General features: G+C 43.8%; 1 protein-coding gene across 2 annotated transcripts in view; it reads right to left on the minus strand.

Annotated features, from left to right (window-relative positions):
- Positions 1 to 24071, minus strand: part of ZMAT4 (zinc finger matrin-type 4) — a 441058-nt gene that overhangs the window by 383260 nt on the left and 33727 nt on the right. The window lies entirely within an intron of this gene.

Here is a 24071-nt window from a genome sequence, read left to right on the forward strand (position 1 = left end):
TGGCGACCATCTTAGAAGAGGGTCTATTAAGCCAGGGCAGCCATCTTGGAGTCTGGCAGCTTCAGGAAGGAAGCCCTTATTTGGTCGTAGGGTGTATCCGATGGGGGCTGCCATCTTGTTTTCAGCTGTGCTTGGTTGAGCCTAATTCCTTCTCTATTTAAGGCTCTGCCCTCAGTCCATCTGTGCTTCGGCTTCTACTCAGTTCACTGGATAGTTGCAGTGCTTCTGGATCTACTTCTGTCTGATGCCTGGTTCTGATCTCTGCCTGTTCCTGGACCCGCTCTTGACCGCTGCCTGGTATTGACCGCTGCCTGTTCCTGGACCCGCTCTTGACCACTGCCTGGTATTGACCGCTGCCTGTTCCTGCTCTTGACCACTACCTGGTACTGACCGCTGCCTGTTCCTGGACCCGCTCTTGACCGCTGCCTGGTACTGACCTCTGCCTGTATCTGGACCTGCTTTTGACCGCTGCCTGGTACTACCTTTGCCTAGCCTTGGTTTTTGCTGTTATCTGCTTCTGGGTCTAACCCTGTGGACTTTGTGCTGGACTTTGTTCTCTCTGTAGCTGGCTACTCGCACTCAGGAGCTCAACTCCTGGGGAACGGTGGGAGGCACAGGGAGGACTCAGGGTTTTGGCCGACAGCCCGGTGAGGGATTTCCTTCATCGAGTACAAGGGCTCAACTCTCCTTGGAAATACACTACATCCAGATTTGTGCATGGCAAGCTTGTGTTGGGCTTACAGCTGCTTAGTAAAAGGACCCCTAAGTACGATTCTATAAAGGGCATGCAGCACTGATCTTTTCTGGCACCCAGTTTTGAGCACCATTTATAGAAACCTTAGTGCATAAATGCAAGGGGAGTGTTCATAGGGGATGAGAACAGATGGGGCATGAGAAGGACCAACATTTATACACATAGGGGCCCTTTTTTACAAAGGCGCAGTAGGCTCTATGCGTGTGCCGCGCACGATAAAATGACACTATCATCAGACTAGTGCACCCCCCCTTGCGGTCATTTCAGATTTGGCATGTACCTGTACCGCAGGGACACTTTTTTAATTTCCTACTGTGCATGGCGTTTCCAGCATTAGTCAGCAGTTGGCACGTGTCGACTGGTCACCTCATATGTGAGCCCTTACTGCTAGATCAATGGGTAATGTTAAAGGTTCAGGCCGTAAATAGGTGCACGCTGGTTTCAATTTTACCACAGGCCCTGTTCCCAGCCCATTGAAAAAAAAAAGTCCTTTTTCCCCCCAGACGCGGTAAAAACTGACCCGGCATGTGCCAACAACACGTGCCAACACTACCACAGGCCACTTTTTGCCACAGCTTAGTAAAAGGACCCCATAACTTACAAAAAAAAAACCAACACTGCAAGTTACGCACTAAAGAGCCACATTCAGGTGTGCCTATGAATGTTGGCATATAGGTTATGCTCGAATATGGACAAAACTGAAACTGTGTTTTTGTCAGGTTTTACTGACTTTTTACCACCAAATAAATTTATAATAAATAGTCATTACGTAACTGTTGCCAAGTTGCTAAGAAATTTACGGGACCTTTTACTAAGCCACGTAGGCGCCTACGTGCGCGCATCGCGTGTCAATTTGGAACTACCGCCCGGCTCCCATGTGGCCCGGGCGGTAATTCCATTTTCTACGTGTGTCTGCTACGCGCATCCGAAAATATTTTTTCTTTTTGAACACGCGGCACTAACCGGGTGGTAATCAGCAGTGTACACGCATTGGCGATTACTGCCCGGTTAATGCGTGAGACCTTACCGCTAAGTGAATGGGTGGCGGGAAGGTCTCGGACCCAAAATGGAGGCGTGTCAATTTTTATTTTGCAGCACGTCCCATTTTCAGCCAAAATAAAAAGGCCTTTTTTACAGGCACACTGGAAAATGGATCTGCGAGAGTCCAAAACACGCGCCCACACTAGTGCAGGCCATTTTTCAGCGCACCTTAGTAAAAGGACCCCTTAGGAATCATGATTGATTCCTTGCTGCAGCTGTAAAGCAACTTTTGATAGTGCGTTATTTCAAACCTTATTGGAATTCAAAAAATCAATCGTTTTTCATGTTTTAAATGCTCTACGTATGGGATACTAGCAATTGTATTAAGACAGTTAAAGACAGCTCAAAATGCAGCAGCACGAGTACTCATGGGAGGAAACTTGTTTTGAATCTGCATCACCACCGTTACTAGCATTGCACTCGCTTCCTATTATGTGCAGGATAAAATTTAAGATCTTATTTCTGGTACATAAAGCCCTTAATAATGTCCCTGATGTGTGTAGATGATTAGCATCATCAAGAATATATAAACCGTCTTGTGCTTTAAGATCAATAAATCAATGTTTGGCAGATATTCCCCAATCAGAAACGGGTTTGACTTGGGAACATATATTCTCTTTTGCAGGTCTAGTACTTTGGAATGCATTACCTCCAAATTTGCAATTATCAACACAGCAGAATTTAGGAAGAAGCTTAAGGCTTATGTATTTTCTACTACTTATCATTTCTATATTATTACTAGACATATGCAGCATGGTACACTTGCTTATTCCAGCTTTTAGAGTAGAGAGGTGTGGTAGCCGTGTTAGTCCACTTTTAAAGATAATAAATAGAAATAAAACAAAATAAAACCAGGAAAAGAAAATAAGATGATACCTTCTTTATTGGTCATAATACATTTCTTGATTAGCTTTTGAATGTTGCCCTTCTTCGTCAGATCGGAAATAAGCAAATGTTGGTAGATGACAGTATATATAAGTGAGACATCAAAGCATTTCAGTGACATTCTGGGGGTGGATAGGTGAGAGACAGGAAGAGTCGGGTGGTAAAGTGCTCCCCACCTCTGTGGGGCAGCACTTTACAAAACCAAAACACTGTACCAGTGATTTCATGGTAAGAATCCTGAAAGAGAACTTTAAAACAATACAGGAACGCAAGACCTTTGAAGTCAGAATGATTAAATATTTTGACACCCACCAGACAGGACTTAAAGATCTGGGTTCTAGCCCATTATAAACCATAAAATTGTACTGCTTTGTCACCCTCCTATCTCCATGCATATCTCCATGTCCCTCATCCACCCGACTCTTCCTGTCTCTCACCTATCCACTCCCATCCTGTTAGACTGTCACTGAAAACCTTTGATGTTTCACTTATATATACTGTCATCTACCAACATTTGCTTATTTCTGATCTGGCCACCTTCGAAAGCTAATCAAGAAATGTATTGTTATGTCCAATAAAAAAAGGTATCATCTTATTTTCTTTTCCATGGTTTATTTTGTTTTATGTCTACTGATTAGCTTTTAGAATGAAATATTTATGTTATCAGATGGATGCATATAGAAACTAATGATATTGGGGGTCCTTTTACAAAGGCATGTAAGGGCCTATGAGTGTTGAGCGCACCAGGGGCGTAGCCACGGGTGGGCCTGGGTGGACCTAGGCCCACCCAGTTTGGGTTCAGGCCCGCCCAGCAGTGGAGGCAGCAGGCTGAGCTCCGTTCCTGTATCTGCCTCCCCCTCTATCCATTCATACCCAGCAATTCTCCTCTCTGCCCTGCCCCTATCCATCCATACCCAGCAATTCTGTTCTTGCCCCTGCCCCCCTCTATCCATCCATACCCAGTCCCAGCAATTCTCTTTTCTCCCCTGTCCCCTCCCTACAGCCATCAGCGATTCTCCTCTCTCCCCTGCCCTCCCGCTCCCATCCATGTCCTGAGATTCTCCTTCGCTCCCATCCTTCCCTCCCATTCCATTCCACCTGCCCGCCCTCTTCTCCCCCAAAAACTTTACAGTGGAAACAGGCTGAGCTCTCTTCCTGAATCTGCCTCCCTCTCTCTCATGGCAGTGCTTCCCAGACGCTGCCTACCGCCGCCACGATCGTGCAAGATCTACCTCTCTCCGTCACGGTCTCAGGCTCAGCACTCAGCAGCAGCGGTAGCGAATCATACACGCTACCTCCTTCTAACCCGGAAGCGTCTCCTCTGCCACGTCCTGCCCCAGCACTGCAGAAACAGGAAGTTCTGATAATGGGGGCGGGACGCGCAGAGGAGACGCTTCCGGGTTAGAAGGAGGCAGCGTGTATGATTTGCTACCGCTGCTGCTGAGTCCTGAGACCGTGACGGAGGGAGGTAGATCCTGCAATCGTGGCAGTGGTAGGCAGCGTCTGGGAAGCGCTGCCATGAGAGAGAGGGAGGCAGATTCAGGAAGAGAGCTCAGCCTGCTTCCACTGTAAATTTTTTGGGGGGAGAAGAGGGCGGGCAGGTGGAATGGGAGGGAAGGATGGGGGCGAAGGAGAATCTCAGGACATGGATGGGAGCGGGAGGGCAGGGCAGGGCAGGGGAGAGAGGAGAATCGCTGATGGCTATAGGGAGGGGACAGGGGAGAAAAGAGAATTGCTGGGACTGGGTATGGATGGATAGAGGGGGGCAGGGGCAAGAACAGAATTGCTGGGTATGGATGGATAGGGGCAGGGCAGAGAGGAGAATTGCTGGGTATGAATGGATAGAGGGGGGCAGGGGAGAGAAGAGAATTGCTATGAATGGATGGAGAGGAGAGTTGCTGGACATGGGTGGATGGAGGGAAGGGCAGGGGAGAGGAGGGTTGCTGGACATGGATGGAGGAGAGGGAAGGGAGAGAGAAGAAATGCTGGACATGGATGGAAGGGATGGAAGAGTGAGGAAGGAGATGAGATGAGGGAAAAGGAAAATAGGAGAAAAACTTCACATGGATGAAGAAAATAGGCAGAAGCTGGATCCACTGGACAGTCAAGTCTGCGGAGGACCCAGCTTTTACTTACGGATATAGAGCAAGAAATGAAGAAAGTAAAGAAATAAATGGAAAGGAAGCCCTGGAAATGGAGTTAAGAGGACAGATAGCAGCAGAATCAGATACTGGGCCAGCATGATCAGAAAAACAAAGTCACCAGACAACAAAGGTAGAAAAAAATCATTTTAATTTTCATTATAGTGTTTGGAATATGTCCACTTTGAGAATCAGGTACTCAACATTAAAAGTTTATATTTATTACTTATTCTATCCCACATTAAACATGAATTAGATTGGATCCTTGGATCATTTAATGTTTTTTTTTCCTGGAGAGAGTAGTGCATTGCCTCCCCCCCCCCCCCCCCCCCCACCCAAGGCTCTCTCCCCAGCTATAGCCAGCTCTGCAATTTTGAGGGGAGGTGCACAGGTGGAAGGGGGGGGGGTGCATAGGTGGACTGGGGAGAGAGCCTGTTAAACATTTACCAGCACACCACTGTCTAGTGCCCACCCATCCAACCTGTTGGCCCACCCAAAAATTGACTTCTGGCTACGCCACTGGAGCGCACACCAAATTGGCATTACTGCCTGGCTACCAAGTTTAAGCAGTTATACAAGGGCAATAAGCTTTACAATCTGTGTGTGTAGGTGCCGCCATTTACTCACATAAATACCCATACCTTTCCCCATTGATTTCTTTCAATGTGTAGTTTTTTTTTGTTTGTTTTCTTACTACATAAGAGCTAGCACCTACATGTGTTGAACAGTTTCTAAATCGTAAGAGCAGATGAACTCATACAAAAGTGAAAAATGGCTTTCTAAAATTAGGTTTTACATGTGTAGATATCATTGTAAGCTCTTTGAGCAGGGACTCTTTCTTTTATGTTTGTGCAGCGCTGCGTACGCCTTGTAGCGCTATAGAAATGCTAAATAGTAGTAAATAGTAGTAGTAAGTAGGGCTTCTAGAGTAAGCGCCATAGTTATATATCTGTCAGTGGATTTTTATTCACACTCACGGTACGTATATCACCACTGAAAATCCATGAGGTCCTGAAGATTGTTTGGCCTGGGTCCAGCTTTGTCTCTTGGCAGCCCTGATGCTAGGCACACCCTTAACTTACCCATGCCCCTTCCATATCCACTCCCCTCCCCCTCCATGTCCTCAGCAGCTACATGCTAAAGAAATTACACGCTAAGATTATAGAATACCATGTGTAATTATGTGTGCAACTGCAAATTAGTGCCAACATTAGTGCCAATTAGCAGTTGATTTGCCAATTAACTTATGTGCATAACTGGCAGTATTCTAACACCTGCATGCACAATTTTGCACTCGTGACTTTTACATACAAAGTTGTCGTAAGCACTAATGTGTGCTTACCACAGCAAAAAATGTAGTACTGCGGGGTGCACTGAGGCGTACCGTGGTAATTTTGCCATGTGTGCATGCTACTCGTGTGCTAAAAATTTTTTTTTTTGGCACAGGGGTTGTGACTGGGGCTGGAAAGTGTACGTATTTGGTGCTAATTGATTAACAGCTACATTGCCACATGCTAACCAATTAGCGCATGCTTAGCGTGTGAGCCTTTATCACCTACATAACAGGTGGCAGTAAGGGCTCACATGCTAATCTGTTTTAATGGCCATGCGCTAATGACAAAATTAGCACGTGTCTATTAACACCAAAAATAGGAATGTTGGCTATTTTACGTCAGTGGTAAAAATGGTCGGCGTGGGAATGACCCATGTAAGGGTGCGCTAAGGCCACTTTTTACCACTGATCAGTAAAAAAGGACCTCTAAATGTCAAAATGGGCAGACACAAAATTATAGAATTTGGAGGTTCAAAGGGCAGTTTTATAACTAGGTGCTCAAGGATATGCATCTCTTTTTGCATGTAAGTGCAGATAAAAGTTAACACCCTAAGCACCATTCTATAAGGACACATGTAAGTGCTATGAAGAGTAACTGCAAGGGGGTATGTGTGAGTGGAGCATGGGTGAGGTTCCATGTTATGCATGTACCTTTCAGAATTAAGTTGCACATGCCCATGGTGCATTAGGTGTCTGCTGTTATGACGGGTCTAATTGCATGTGCTTTAATGCAAGGCACACCAATACCAGGCTATGCCAGTATTCTGTAATGACATGTTGGCACCCACATACCATTTTAGAATAGGCACTCACCATGTGGTCCCTGGGACACCTAAAAGGACATGCCCACTTACAGTATTGCCACCTTAGCTTACATATGACCTGATATATAAAAGATTGGGGGGGGGGGGGGGGTTACTAATCTACATTAAGGGAATAATGCCTCTTAACATGCATTAATCAGCAAAAGTGTGTTATTTTACTGAAATACACATTAGCTGAAGTCAACTCAGGTTACACTATAATGAAGTGCAAAGTATGCAAAACACCTCATTCATATGCAAATTGGATAATGATGTTTGCAATGAACTCCACAAACTGAGTTATTCTGGAAAAATAATGCCAGCTCAAAGCGAACACATAACCCAATACTTTGGACTACATTCTTGAAAGGGCTGGTGTTGAGGTTTTCAAATACGTGTTAATGAACTACCCCCACTCCCTACCGCCCTCAGGCCTGATTCACCCATTTCTAATCACCCCCCCCCCCCCCTTCTGAAGACCAATTGGGACTTAGATAGGCTACTGGTGTCTAAGGCAGTGGTTCTCAACCTGTCCTGCATGCACTGCCTCCACTGAATGCAAATCTCTCTTATGAATATTCATTTTGGATATCCTGAAAAACCTGACTGGCTGGGGAGCCCTCAGGACAGATTTGGGAATCACTGATCTAGGGTAATGGGGCAGGAACTGGTCCTACCCCTTCCAGCACCAGGTTCAAAATGTTGCTTGCTGACTACTAGTGGTAGTTTCATGGTACTACTTCTAGAAGATTTAAGCTTGAACCAAGGACATTTTTTGCATGTCTTAAAATTTAGTACTTTTGGGCAAGAGTCTAGTAGTGCTAGCCAAGGCAGGATTTTAAGATGTTATTGCCCATAGGCAGGCCTGGTGAGCATGGCAAGGAGAAGTTTCTCTCACCAGAGATCACACAGCATGGTTTTAAGTAAATGGAATCAGACTCCAATTCAACCCAGGTATTTGGTACCTTTAAAATGTATTTTTATTACATTCTTTTAAAAAATTTATATGATGCAGTAATCTAATGGGGTTCAGAATAGATTCAAACACATAATATTTCCAAAGATAAATCAATTAATACAAAAAAAAAAAATCACTCTGGACCTCACCAATATTTACTGATCTACAGCTGCAGACCTCCAACCTCTCTACCTCCCCTAAAAGGCCACCACATTCACTCAAGGAATAGCAGGCTTTCAGCAACCTATATAATAATTTGCACCTCCAACGTTCTACATCTGGATGCCTGGGTTCGTAACATCCATAACCACTCATTACCCTGCCCTCGCGTCAAAACGTAATGACGTCAGAGGGCGGAACAGTGAGAGGCAAGGGAAGCCAGCGCCAGCCAGTCGGAGAACGTTTAGGTACAAATCGAGGGGAGGAGAGAATTGCTACCCTCCCTCCCTCCCCGAGTTCCAGGACCCCCTCCCTCCCTCCGAGTGCTAGCCTGACCTGTGCTGCCCGCCCTCTTCTCCCAGTCCTTTGACTGCTCCTCGCCTTCCTGGGTGCCGCCCACAATTTAAAAGTTCTTACCTCGGGGTCTGGCGGCAGCAGTGAAAGGTGAGCAGGCATGGCGCTTCAGCCTGCCTTCCCTTCTCTCTCAGCTCTGCCTCTGGTCCCGCCCTCATTTCCTGTTTCTGCAAGGGAGGACTGGGAGAAGAGAGCGGCCAGAGCGCTCGGAGGAGAGGCCTGGAAGAAAGAAAGAGAAAGAGAGGCACGGGGGGCCTGGAACTCGGCGGAGCAGGAGGGGCCTGGAACTCGGAGGAGCGGGAGGGAGGGAGGTCTGGAACTCGGCGGAGAAGGTGGAGGGAGGGGGACTAAGCTGGAACTCGGAGGATAACCTTGCTAACGCCCATTTCTTTTGTGTGAGAAACGGGCCTTTTTCCACTAGTCTTCTCATAATTTAGTTAGCTTCTCTTCTTTGGCATGTGGTCCACTGCTGGTAATTGGGAAGTGAAACCAGTGCTGAGCAGACTTCTGTGGTTTAAGCCCTGATCGTGACTGAATAGATATGGATAGGCTTGAGTGTATATTTTAAGGGGCTTCAACATTAGCTTCAGAACTTTTAGTACAAGAAGAGTACTGGGCAGACTTCTATGGTCTGTGCCCTGAGAATGATGAGGACAAATCAAACTCGGGTATAAAGTATCACATACCATGTAAAATGAGTTTATCTTGTTGGGCAGACTTGGTGGACCGCCCCTTTAGCTGCCAAAAGCAGAATAAGCGAAATAATGTTGTTAGAGTGTACACTGGGGTTGTCGTCATTGCGGCGGAACTGTAAGACTAACACTGGCTGAATGAATAGAAGTTCTTAAAAAATTAGAAAAAAAAAAAAAAAAAAAAAGTCACGCATCTATTGCTAAAGAATATGGTGTCAATCCCAGTGAAATGTCACGTGTCTTGAAGCTGAAAGACCAGCTTCTGGAAGACTGACAAAACAATACAAATCCACAATGGAAACAAAAATGGGCGGGAAAAGCTGAGGAGGTAGAAGATGCTCTTCATTGGTTTTCTCGAGTCAGGAGCAGACAGTTTCCTGTCAGTGGTCCACTGCTTATGGAGAAAGCTAACCAGCTAGCTGAAGTCTTGGACTAACTGAATTCAAAGCCACTGTTGGATGGTTGGAAAGATGGAAGGAGAGAAACATAAAATTCATGAAACAGCATGGTGGGAAACAAGACGCTGATGACTTTGGTGCTGAAATTTGGGTTGTTTCAGTTCTTCCTACCATCTTGAACGAGTTTGCACCTCATGACATTTTCAATGCTGACAAAAATGGTCTCTAGTGGCGAGCGATTCCTGATAGAACACTTGCATTCAAACATACCGAAACTACTGGAGGTAAAACGTCGAAGTACCGACTGACGATCCTCCTTTGCTGCAATATGGGTGGGAGTGAGAAGTTGGAACCCCTCGTCATTGGAAATAGCAATCAGCCCCATTGCTTCAAGAAAGTTAAACGACTTCCTGTGTCATAAGAGGCTAACGCAAATTCATGATGGATGACTGGGGAAATTTGGAAGCAGTGGCTAGAACGTGGGCACAAAAGCATCAGATTTTGTTGCTTTGTGATAATTGTGCTGCACACAGAGACAATGTCAGGCTAACATCAAGGTGGTCTTCCTGCCACCAAACACTACCTCTCTGATCCAACCTATAGATCAGGGCATAATAGCCAATTTCAAACAACATTATCGGGCTCTTGTGCTACGTCATCTGACGAGCGTTATGGATGACCAGACTGGCAAGGTTAAACGTGCTGTTGAACTGGTTCGTAATCTATCACTGTTGGATTCCCTACATATGCAGAAAGAAGCCTTGAATCATGTTACACAGGCAACCATTGTGAACTGCTACAAGCAGGCAAACTTTAAGGATGTGGAGAGGGACCAAACAGATGCAGCTGTTGCAAATGCGTCAGATGAACAGGTTATTGACATCCCAGCCGGTGTTACTGAAGAGGAGTTCCATCATTACGTAGCTGTTGATTACGATCTACAAACAGCTGAAGACAGCACTGATGTCGAGATATGTGCCTACACACGGGCAACAATGGCTGATGATGGAACAGATGATGAAATGAGCAGCGAGGCACATGCTGACGAAATTCAACAACCTCCTCCTGTCACTTTTGCAAGAGCGCTGGAGAGTCTCAACACCATGCGGGCCTATCTTGAGGCCACTGGATGTCAGTGCTATGACAGTTTTTACTGTGTGGCAGACATAGTCTATGGAACTCACAGACCCAATAGTGTACAGAGGACTATAACTGATTACTTCAAGTAAGACTGTCATTTAACGGAGACTGTATACTGTACGTATAAACAGTACTGTACAAATGTTTATCAGATGTCAAGCTTCTTTGGGTCACAACGGTTAAGTGCACGCATTTCTTTGGTCCCAGACCCTTGCACTTAAGCGGATTGCACTGTACATACTTGATCTTGATTTGTCCTTGCCATTTTCACACCATCCCATCCAAATCTCTCAAGCCACAACTGGGACACAGGCCATAGAAGTCTGCCTAGCACTGGCCTATCTGTCCAGCCACAATTAGGGCACAGACCATAGAAGTCTGCTGGTCACTGGCCTTGTTCTTCAACTGCTGAAGCTGAATCTGTCCAGCCACAATCAGGGCACAGACCATAAATGTTTGCCCTGCACTGGCTTTGTTTCTCAATTATTGGGGTTGCCATCTAATCACTTAGCTTATTTGATTCCATGCCTTCCATACAGGATTTCTTTGTGTTTATCCCATGCATTTTTGAATTCTGTTACTGTTTTCATCTCCACCACCTTCTATGGGAGGGCATGCCAAGCACCTACTACCCTCTCTGTGAAAAAGTACTTCCTGACGTTATTCCCCCCCACCCCTGCAATCTAAATTCATATCCTCTAGTTCTACCACCCTTTCTCCGCTGGAAAAGGTTTTTGTATATTAATGCCTTTCCAATATTTGAATTTCTGTATCATATCACCCCTGTCTCTCCTTTCCTCCAGAGTATACATCTTCAGGTCATCAAGTCTCTTCTCATATGTCTTCTGGTGCAAACTCCATACCATTTTTGTCACTTTTCTCTGAACTGCTTCAAGTCTTTTTACGTCCTTAGCAAGATGTGGTCTCCAAAACTGAACAAAATACTTCTTCAAGTGGGCCTCACCAATGACTCGTACAAGAGCATCAAGACCTCCTTTCTTCTTCTGATTATACTCTCTCTCTCTATGTAGCCTAGCATTCATCTGGCCATGGCCACCACCTTGCTACATTGTTTGGTTACCTTGATATCCTCAGACACCATCACTCCAAGGTCCCTCTCCTGAAATGTGTTTATTAATTTCTCTCCTATCTGATACATCTCCTTTGGATTGCTGGACTCCAAGTGCATCACTCTGCACTTCTTCGTATTAAATTCAACTGCCAGATCTTTGACACTTCTAATTTTTGGAGACCTCTTCTCATGGTTTCTACTCCCTCCGGGGTATCCACTCTATTGGCTATCTTTGTGCCATCTGCAGAAAGGCAAAACTTTTACTTCTAACCCTTCAGCAATGTCTCTCACAAATATATTAAACAGAATCAGTTCTAACACTGACCCCTGAGGCACTCCACTACTTACCTTCCTTTTCTCCAAGCAGATTCCATTTACCACCAACCTCTGCCGCCTGTCGGTCATCCAGTTTTTAATCCAGTTCACCACTTTGGTTCCTAAATTCAGCACTCCCAACTTATTCAAGATTCTTCTGTGAGGAACTGTATCAAAGGCTTTGCTGAAATGTAGATTATATCTAGCACATGTCCTTTATCCAGTTCTTTAGTCACTCAATCAAAGTGTAACCCCGCCCTCCAGGATAAAGATATATCTTACCATACCTCTGCAGCTACCTCAGATATATCTTATCAAAACGAGGGAGTAAGGTTAAAATATAAAACACTAACCACTCCTTCCTAATTCTAAATTGGGAAGGGGAATGTAATCTAAAAAAATTAAGAAATTCAAACAAGTAAATGAGTTTATAAGTAAAATTAAACAAAATTTATTTTACCACAGAATTTATATATATTTCTTCTAACATAACATTTCAACATGCTAAACCTTTTTTTCTTTTCTCTCTCCTTTCTCTAACAGGTTATCAGCTACCCAGAACTGTCAGATAAGTATAATCTTGTATATTATCAGCTTTTACTTAAACAAATAAGAGATTTATTTAACTATGTTGTGATGACACTATCTTCTAAGGAATGATACTTTGTGTTGTTTTTTTTTTTTTCTTCAGGTTCTTCAGGACGCATGCAGGTAAGTATAATGTCTATGTTTATCCCAAGTACCTGGGTCTTTGATAAGTCTTTACTTAGATGTAAATTAAAGGATACTCTCTTTAACACTGTTCTTTTCCTTTCTTCTCCTTGCTCTTTTGTTGGCTGGCCAGCATAAACTTGATGTTGGGTTGGTTTAGGATGTGCTTGATAGAAGATCAGCTCCTTCGCTCCACACACCTACTACTCTACCTTAACAAACTCAAAGGAAAAAAACCTATTCCCTATGCAAATGCTAAAATTGTTATTTTTCTAGCTACCCAATTAAATAAAAATATAATCATGAATCCCTATGCTAGATCCCACCCTCAATTAATTCTCCCAAAATGAATTAAGGAAACCTCAAAGTTGATACAAAAATTAAAGAAATAGGAAATATCAACTTTTTGTTCAGTAATTATTTTAAAATTACATATGTATATATTTTTATTGAATACCCGGCTCAACTAAACATGCAGCTCACAGATTCTAAATGGCTTTTTACCATTTAGACTCCCTTACTTTAAAGTAAATATTTAAAGTGAAACTGTACTGTGCTCTATGAAATTTATAAGTTCTAAACTCACACACAAAACTCCCATAAATATATTTCTCAGCCTGAGCTCTCAAACACTGAGTCTTAGTAACTCAATAACAATATGTACTCAGTGCCTACCAGAAGCCCAGTCTCCCACTCACACAACTTAGAGCCAAACGACCGCGGGGCTCTTTTAAGTTAACTTTAACCAGACTTTACTCAGGCAAACTATTTTAAGTTACATTTAACCAATTTTCACAACTTTAAAACACTTTAAAGGCTTTTCTGGACGGACTCTCTCATTTACAACCGTCCAGAAGCTGAATACCCACCCAACTGACCACTGAAGGCAGTTTAGAATCTTTCTTACCTTCCCCACGAGGCTCGAGCTAGCCACGAGCTCCCACATTCCAAAAGTCCCCATAACATAAAAACAGCACCTTTACATAAAATTAAACAGATTTAAAACATATACAATTAAGCAAAATGATAAATCTATATAAATATTAGTACCTTAAACCTCCACCTGAAAATCCTCCTTTATTTTTACCTGGCACGAGCCTTCTATTCTGCGCTGTCACGAGCCAGCCTTCACGTGAATCTCCCTCTGCACCCGGTTCCTCTCCTTCTCTTCCCAGCGCGTGCAGCGCTAACATCGTCGCTAGCCGCTTAATTAAAAACAAAAAAAAAACGCTGGGAAAGTGCACCGGAGCACTTTCCCCAACTTCCTCTGCCCACGCCGGTCCGTTATTTTCTTCAGAACCGGCTCTATACTTTTAAAAGAGCCGGTTCCTTTAAGAAAAGGGAATCCTTAGGCCCTGCGTCTGAAACGGGCGTCTGACGTCACTACGTCGACGTCAGATGCCGACGCAGGGCCAATCAGAGCCCAAAACACCTCCCAAGCTTCCTCCACCTTCTTTCCCTGACGCGATCGCGATCGCGCTATAGCGCCGGTGCGCCAAAAATAATTTGCCCCTGCATCTGCAGACCCGACGAGCAGCTGGGATCCAATGCTCCCGTGCACCCCAGGTAAAATCTTTAACCCCTTAGGGGTTACAAAAGAAATCAATCAGATTCATTTTGCAGGATTTTCCTTTGCGAAAGCTATTTTGCCTCAGATCCTGCAAACTGTTGGATTCTAGAAAGTTATCTATCCTTCAGCAGCAACTCCATTATTTTTCCTACCACTGAAGTGAGGCCTGTAGTTTCCCCATTTCTTCCCTGTTCCTGCTTTTGTAAAGAGAGACCACAACCATTCATCTCCAATCCCACAGAACCTCTTCTGTCTCTAAAGATCTATTAAATAAATCCTTAATATTTATGATCTTAAATAATCCCACTAAGGTTTCTGAGCTCCCTCAGTATCCTAGGATGTATCCCATCCTGCCCCATAAAAAACTTTGTCCACTTTCACATTTTCAAGTTGTTTATAAATGGTTTTCTTCTGTTAACGGTGCAATATCCACTCCATTCCAAGATATACCCTCGACAGACGATTTTCTTCCATGAACACCGAAGAGAAGTATTTGTTTAGAACGTTCGCCTTTATCCTCATCACTCTCCACATAGCTATTCTCAGTATCTTTCAGTCTTTCAAGTCTATTCCTAGCTTTTCTCCTTTCCCCAGTATATCAGGGGAAAAGAAAAAAGTCTAGTTACCTCTCTTTATACGTTTAGCCATTTTTTCTTCTGCCTGTGCTTTTACTAGCCATATTTTCCTCTTTACTTCTTTGAGTTTAATCCAGTAATCTTTTCTGTGATCCTGTTGCTGCTTTCTTCTGTATTTCTTGAACACAGCCACTTTTGTACTTATTTTTTCAGCCACTTGTTTGGAGAACCATATAGGCTTCCGGTTTCTCGTTTTTGTTTACTTCCCTTGTATAAAAGATCTGTTGCCATATTTATAGCAGCTTTCACCATGGACCACTGCCCTTCCATGTCTTCTGTGCCTACCTATGCCATCAGCTCCTTTTTCAGGTATTCCTCCATTTTATCAAAATAAGCATGTCTGAAATTCAGTACTTTAAGTTTTGTGCATCTGTACTCTGCTTTTCCTCTTATATCAAACCATGTTGTGCGATTATCAATATTGCCTAAATGGGGACCCACCTGGACACTGGAAACACTAGATCCAGAGTCACCCCTTCTCTCATGGGTTCCATCACCATTTGTCTGATGAAAGCACTTTGACAGGCATCCACGATCTCTCTGCTTCTTTCGGATTCTGCCGATGGGATGTTCCAAGTCACATCAGGCAAGCTGAAATCATCCAAGTCACATTAGGCAAGTTGAAATCTCCCAGCAACGGCATCTCCACTTTCATTCCAAGCTTATGGATATCTTTGATCAGATCCTTGTCCAGTTTCTCCTTTTGTGCATATAGATAACACCCTTGTAGATACAACCAACAACCTCATAGCCCCCACTGTTATTGTAGAAGTTCTGTTGTCTTTCTTTAGCTGTAATTCTGTTACCAGTAGAGGCTATTAAACCACTTACTCCTCAGTGTGCACATCAATTTCCATAAACCTGGCTTACGCACTGCAGGGAAACTTATACTGAAGATCAATGTTTTCACTAAGGAGTGGCCTGATTTGTGCAAATTTTTTTTCATGTGAGCAATAAGTTTTAAAAACCAACAATTTCTGAGTGCCAGTATTAGCAATGCATTTCTGTATATAGCACAAAAAAAGAACATTTTTGTGAACCATGCAGAGGCGTAGCTACGGGTGGGCCTGGACGGGCCCAGACCCACCTACTTTTGCTCTAGGCCCGCCCCAACCCAACAACATCGCTGCCGGGAGTGTTGCCTGCCTGAAATTCTTCTCCCCGCAGTTGCCTCGGTCCCTGCAATATTCTTTTTTTTCGCCCGTGACCAGCAGCGCTACGATTCACAGAGGCCGCTCCGCTCCCCACTACAGCGTCCATTCGGCCCTACGAAAACAGGAAGTGCATCAGAGAGGGCCGGATGGACGCTGCAGTGGGGAGCGGAGCGGCCTCTGTGAATCGTAGCGCTGCTAGCGACGGGCGAAAAAAAAGAATGCTGCAGGAACCGATGCAGCAGCGGGGAGAAGAATTTCAGGCAGAAGTTCTTCGAGAGTTGCTGCACAGGGGGGTAAGGAGTGAGGGAGAAAGTTGGACATGGGATGGGAGGGAGAGATGCAGAAGAAGAGAGGGAGAGAGAGAGAAAAAATGTTGGACATAGAAGTAGGAGAGAGGGTGACGTGGGAGTAGGACAGGGGCAGAAAAAAATGTTGTGCCCATCCAATTTGGGCTCAGGCCCACCCAAAATTGGCTGTTTGGCTACACCACTGGAACCATGTAAAATCTGTGAGCGACGCTCCTAAAATATATGAGCAATCACTCATGTGCTCCGTGTAGCGGGAACATTGCTGGAGATCCTAACTGTATGGCCTGCTACCTAGATTTCCTTTGCACCAACATTGATTTCTTGCAGTTTCACATGGCAGTAAAGGGGATCTAATCTCCTTCCTCACCCTAAAACTATTTCTGGTATTCTCTTCAATTGGCCATGCCCCCTTAGATCCACAGCTCTTAACAGTATACAAGCATTTCAAGGGAAATCCTAGAACTGGGTGCTCACACTTGTGTGAACTGTGTGTACTGATGTTCAGAATACCGACACTTTCGCAGGTAAGTGTATATTTACCCATAGAAGTGGCAGCAAAGCAGCTAAGGGCTATTCTATAAAGGTACATGTATGGGACATAGCACGTAAATGCAAAGGGGTATTCATATGGGTGGAGCTTGGGAGAGGAATGGGCTGTGCCGCCACTTACGGAATACTGTAAGGTACATATGCCCTTGCATATTTAAGCATGTACAGTTAAAGTCTATGGCTGGTGTACCTGTGGATGCTTAGATATGAGCCAGACAATATTCAAAGTGATTTAAGTGGTTGGAAACAGCCACCAACTGGTTAAAATCGTTTGTTCATGGCACTGTATAGGTTAGTGCCAAATTCAAAAGTGGCTAACTCATGGGCATTCCAGGGGCAGAGTCAGGTTAAGTGCTGATATTCAACCTCTCACCACATAAGTAACCCACTTAAATTGGGCTGCAAAAATATGACTCTCTAAGCAGTTTGGCTTATACAGCGAGGGGCCGAATATTGAGAGGCCGACTTATCTGGCTCAGTGTTAGCCAGCTCAAAAAATAACGGATATTCAGTGCCAAAGCCCGGACAGGGTGTGGCATTGAATATCCGGTAATAACGCCAGGGGCAGGCAGCAAAACGTTCACTGCCAGCTGAAAATCGGGGGGAGGGGGGGAGGGGGCAGTGCCCAAATACCATGTTGTGCTAGTATAAACAGAATCTAGGTGCCCCAATGCTGTTATAGAACAGGCTCTCATTGTGGCATCATGGATGGCACCTAAAGGAGGTTTCCACTTATAGAATTAACTCCTTAGTGTACCTTCTACAGTACAAAGAATAACCAGTTGAAGAGTGCATCTGTGCCGCTGCACTTTCATCATTGTGACCTACCCCATTTTTAACTACCTTTCAAATTTCCTCTTAATAAGGAAAGAATATGTAGTCATAGATGATTCAATAGAAACTTTCAATACCAAAACTGACTATTTCCATCTCTCTTAAGATGGGTAGGAGTCCCAGCTATTGCTGAATTTCATTTATACAGTTGTTTGCAAAATTGATTTCAGCTCTGCAGGTAGCATATATGAATTTAGCTTTCACTTTAGCATAGATACTTGGTCCTATCTGCCAAGTGAAACATAACTCATTTGTTATTTCACTTTTAAAAACATGGCTTTGGTAAGGTCATTATCCACAGCAGGGCATGACTTCATAGAGATGAAAAACCCCTGAAAATATTTTTTCATATCACTGTGCACAACTGGCAATAATTCTCAGCTAAAAAAAAAAAAAAAAGGCAAAGCTTCAGCAGTCAACAGATCACTTAGCAATTTAACAAGACACAAAACAATTATCTCTTTCGGTGTTAGACCTATTCAAGTTTGCTAATGTGATAAGTTCCCTGCATGAATTAAATTGGTTTGGAATCTCTCATGGACGCCTCTCTCTCTTTTTTTGTTTTTTTGAAATAAAACAAAAGGTTTGCAAACCTGTCACATAAGAACCACACTATTCAGCCTTCTTTCAAAAGCACAAACATGCAACATTTTGTCAATGTTTTGTACCAGGATGTTAAGAAGAACCTTATGACATCATGAAGCGACTGCAGAGCTGAAGGACTATTGCTTTGACGAGGCATTCTGTTACTGTTAATATCGGACATTTTAAAATGAATACATTGCTGTCATCCTACTCCTGGGCGCCCACTATTATGGCAAAATCTCTCCCCATCCTCCCCTTCATATTTTAAAAGCTCTTGAGAAGGCGGGTTCATAAAGACAAAGAGGGAGATGTCAAGCTTTAATTAAAATAGCTAGCAGTGCTGTAAACAAAATCAGTAAGAATGAGACCATGGGAAATTGCAATGTCAATGACCAAAAATGAGAGTTCCAAATCATTAAATCAGCATTTCAAGTTGAACTTTTCCTGTAAAAGATTGAAAACTTTATAGCTACAAGTTTATGAAGTAAAATTTAGAGGTTATTGTGGAAACCTAACTTACAACTTTCCAAATAAAAATCCTGGCTTTTACAAATGGAAACAGCCTCCTCATGTAAATGGCAATTTTAGAAAAGGATAAATTTACAACTGGTTGCACTCAAGTGGACATGATTTGAACAAGATTTTTTTTTCTTTTTGACTATTCTGAATCCTGTTTGGTATTTGGGGGCATGCGTGGGCATTGCAGGTCAAAATTCTAACGTGCAATAAAACTTGACTACAGAGGTCTTTTCTTCCTCTTAAAAAACATTTCTATCAAAATAGTAAAAAAAAAAAATTGCCCTATAAGACTTTAGTTCCTGTTTACTAAGGTACGCTAGCACTTTTACCGCACACTAAAAATTGGCACACCTACAGCGCAGCTTAGTAAACATAAACAGGGCCCTCCATTTTCTTTCATTGGTCAAAAGCTTTCCATTTTGTTTTTATAAATCTTTATATCATCTTTATGTGCATGAATTTATACGCAAATTTATATTATATATATATATATATATATATATATATATATATATATATATATATATATATATATATAAACAAACATCGGTCACCACAACCAATAATGATCGGCAAACAACCTTGCTAAATACTTCAATGAAAAAATAGTGAACCTACGCAAAACTCTACCACAGGACAACACGGACAACGAAAACTTCATAAATGGCTTCAACCCAACCCCCGATGAATGCCCAGCGGATCGAACCTGGTCAAAGTTCGCCCTCCTCACCGTCGACACTGTCACCCAAGTGATTAACAGATATTCCAACAGTCACTGTCAATTGAATACCTGCCCTAACTACCTAATAAAATCCGTCCCCCACCGCTTCATAACAGACCTCACATCCCATTTAAATTTCATGCTTCAACAAGGTATTTTCCCAAAACAAAAAGGCAACATTCTACTCACCCCAATACCAAAAGACACCAAGAAAAAAAAATCAAATGACATTACCAAGTACCGACCAGTAGCATTTATCCCACTGGTAGTCAAACTAATGGAAGGTTTGGTAAACAATTATAAGAATACATAAACAAATTCACAATACTACATGAGTCTCAATCAGTTTTCCGCCCCCTACACAGCACCAAAACAGTACTACTTACCCTCCTAACCAAATTCAAGCAGGAAATAGCAATAGGTAAAAGTATACTTCTCCTCCAATTCGACATGGTCAACCACAAGATATTACTAAGACTCCTAGATTATTTCGGAATTGGAGGAAACACACTCAAATGGATCAAGGGCTTCCTAACCACCAGAACATATCAAGTGAAATCTAACACTAACTTATCATCACCGTGGAAACCAAACTGTGGAGTACACAAGGATGCTGCTTACCACTGGCCCTAAATCTCTCTCTGACACACATTCTCAGAGAGAGAGAGAGAGAGAGAGAGAGAATGAGAGAATATGGGACAAAGGAAAGGGGAAAAAAAAAAAAAGGAAGAAATGATGGATCTGGGGGCAGAAGGGAAGGGCAGATAGGGAAAATGTTGGACCCAGGGGTGGAGGGAAAGATGCTGGACAATGGGATGGAGAGAGAGGAAAAATGTTGGACCTGACTGTGGAGGGGAGGGTGGTAGAGATGTTAAACAATGAGAGGGAGGAAGGGAGAGGGTGAGGAGATACTGGCCTACAAGAGTGGAAAGAGGGAGATAGAGATGCTAAACAATGGGAGTAGGGGCAGCCCAAGGCAAGATGCCACCTGAGGCAGGGCCAAGATGCCACTGCCCCTCCTCCCCAGTCCAAGATGCCACCCCACCCTCCGGGCCAAGTTCTGGCATCTTCCCCTTCCTCCACCCTATTCCCTGAGTTTACCTTCTTTCTTCATGTTCTAAAAGCCAGTGGTGGCAGCAATTCCCATATGCTATCCTGCTGCTGGCACCAGCCTCTTCTCTACTGTGGTCACCTCTAAGGATAAAGGAAGTTACATCAGGGAGGCAGCCACAGTAGAGAAGTCATGTAAAGTTGTTTTATATATAGAAGTAAAGGCAGGTAGGGAGATCTGGAGAAGGGATCCTGACCTTGCATATTAGTTCACTTAGAGGGGCATAATCAAACTGGGCGTACATCTTTAAGGCCACCCTGGAGAAGGGGCGGGGCATCCCGTATTATCGAAACAAGATGTGCATCCATCTTTATTTTCTATAATACGGTTGGGGACGGCCAAATCTCAACATTTAAGTTGACTGAAATGTTGAGATCGCCGACCTTAGAGAAGGCTGACTTCGGTTTTCGCCTATAATGGAAACTGAGGACGGCCATCTCAAAAACGGCCAAATCCAAGAAATTTGGTCATGGGAGAAGCCAGCACTCTTAGTGCACTGGTCCCCCTCACATGCCAGGACACCAACCGGGCACCCTAGGGGGCACTGCAGTGGACTTCACAAATTGATCCCAGGTGCCTAGCTCCCTTACCTTGGGTGCTGAGCCCCCCAAAACCCACTACCCACAATTGTACAACACTACCACAGCCCTTACAGGGTAACAGGGAGGGCTCCCATTTACCAACACAAGAGTAACAGGTAGGGGGGGGCATGGGCCTGGGTCCGCCTGCCTGAAGTGCACTGCAGTACCCACTAAAAACTGCTCCAGGGACCTGCATACTGCTGTGATGGAGCTGGGTATGACATTTGAGGGTGGCATAGAGGCTGGAAAAAAAAGTTTAAATTAGTTTTTTTGGGTGGAAGGGGGTTGGTGACCACTGGGGGAGTAAGGGGAGGTCATCCCCCAATTCCCTCCGGTGGTCATCTGGTCAGTTAGGGCACCTTTTCGAGGCTTGGTCATGAACAAAAAGGAACCATGTAAAGTCGGCCAAATGCTCGTCAGGGACGCCCTTCTTTTTTCCATTATTGGCCGAGGACGGCCATCTCTTAACCACGCCCCCGTTCCGCCTTCGCTACACTGCCGACACTCCCCCTTGAACTTTGGCCGTCCCTGTGACGGAAAGCAGTTGAGGACAACCAAAATTGGCTTTCGATTATGCCGATTTGGCCAGCCCTGGGAGAAGGGCGTCCATCTCCCGATTTGTGTCGGAAGATGGGTACCCTTCTCCTTCGAAAATGAGCTGGTTAGATATACAGAAATTACGGTTGATGGCATTTTTTTTTTTATTGGTCTACAATATAATTTATGACTAGCTTTTCGGAGCTATGCATTGGTGCACTGGTCATCAGGCATGACCTACAACTTGTTAACTGAACTTTATCAGCAAGTGTTTGAAATTCTCTTAACAAAGAAAAATGAGTGAATAATATCTTATTTCTGAATTATTTTCCTTGATCAGTTTTCACTACTTTTTATAATAAGCATGCATGCACTCCCGAATTCCATAGGCTGCCTAGGCTTCTGATTTTAAGTTTTACTGATGAATACTGATAAAACACCCCAGTATAAAAAAGTGAAATAGGTGTTTATTGGATAATCAGAAAAAAAACAAACCACCAGTTCCCCTAATATCCTTTTATTCACTTTCCATCTTGCCTGCTTTGGATCTTCCCTCGTGTCTGGTTTTATGTCTTTTCCATGCTTATGACTCCTCAGTGGCACAGATGTACATATTTATTCCACTGGAAAATGCACCCGACAATGCATCTTGTGCTGTGAAATCACTGATTTTTTTTCTGCTGTCACAGGAACCCTAATTAGCAGGAAAACTGACACCTAAATGTACCATTTATAAACCACTAAAAATAAAACCCTACTTATACTTTGCCTGTACACTGAACAAAAACCTTGTATATCAATAACAATGCCAGTGTTTTCAGTATATATGATATTCCGAGTAAGACCAACACAGCCTGTATATATTCTTTTACTTAAAGCCTAATATTTTTAACAAAATAAATAGTACTTCAGATATGCCCCGCTGTAATTTCTAAAGCTGTACAGGGATTCAGTCAGAAGATTCAATTCATCTTAGTTATTGCAGTCCTGGGACTCAACTGATGATTCTGTGTAAGCCTAAACACATGGTGAACATTAATTTAGTTCTCCTCTACATCTAGGAGATACTAGGGGGAAATAAGTCCTGCCACTTACAAATAAAGATGCAGTAGTTGATGAAATATTCTGAATTTATGTTCCTATGTATAGCAGAGAAATCCTAGTCAGCAAAAGCTAACAGTGGGAAGAAGGATCATCAAGTGGCTAGCTCATGACAAGAATTTCACCTTTAGGAAATGAGACCCCGGCAAAGATCAAACAACGTGTAGCTTCCTATCCAGGCACCACATCTAGAGCTACATATACTAAGAAGCACTATTGCATTAGTTTGCACTAATATCTTATTTTTCGGAGGTCCTATTTTATGCAGTAGGACCTATTTACTAATAATTTGAGTACAACTAGCAACTAGTATCTACCTTTGCGAGTACAACTAGCAACTTGTATCTACCTTTGCTCATTTCCTAAGAAAGTTTTTTTGCCCAAAATTTGACACACAGTATGAGCTTGATTAAACTTCTATCTAATGCATTGTATGTGCAGAGGAAAAGAGAATAAACTGCACTCAGAAGGGGTAGTGGCTAACAGGTGGTTAGTAATGAGGGAATTAGAAGTACCTTGTTAACAGTTTACCCATAGCCACCCTGTCAGGTTCGCAGGTTCAGAGCCCGCGGGGCCGGGCTCTGGAGCAAACGTGAGCCCTTGGGCTGCTGACGAGGAGCGACAGCAGCAGGCAAAACCCACCAACCAACGCTGGGCAAGCACACTGGCACCGGCAGGGACTGCAGGCACCGCCCAGCGAGCCGGAACACAAGGAATGGAATCCCCCAGACTGGAGGACACTGGACTGGAACACAACGGACTGGAGCACACTGGATTGGTCTGTACAGCTTCACATGCACTTAGCCACTGCCCCCCAAGGGTTGAGCCCCTGGGTTTGAGTGGCCGGCAGAACTTACCGGATACTGGATGACATAGGGACCAGGACTAGAACAAGCTGAAGCAGGAGTGCTCCAGGTAACTCAACTAACTGAAGTGCTCCTAAACCTTGAAGTGCACACTGCACCACCCTACCTCAAGCAAACGTTGCAAAGGCCCTGAAGGAAATAACACCACTTCCTTATCAAGGCCCTCCCAGATGATGTCACTCCCACTGAAACCCAGAGAGGCCCAACCCATACCAATGCAGCACCGTGAAACACTTGAAGCCAG

Source organism: Microcaecilia unicolor, chromosome 4 (assembly GCF_901765095.1).
Source record: "Microcaecilia unicolor chromosome 4, aMicUni1.1, whole genome shotgun sequence".
NCBI lineage: Eukaryota > Metazoa > Chordata > Amphibia > Gymnophiona > Siphonopidae > Microcaecilia > Microcaecilia unicolor.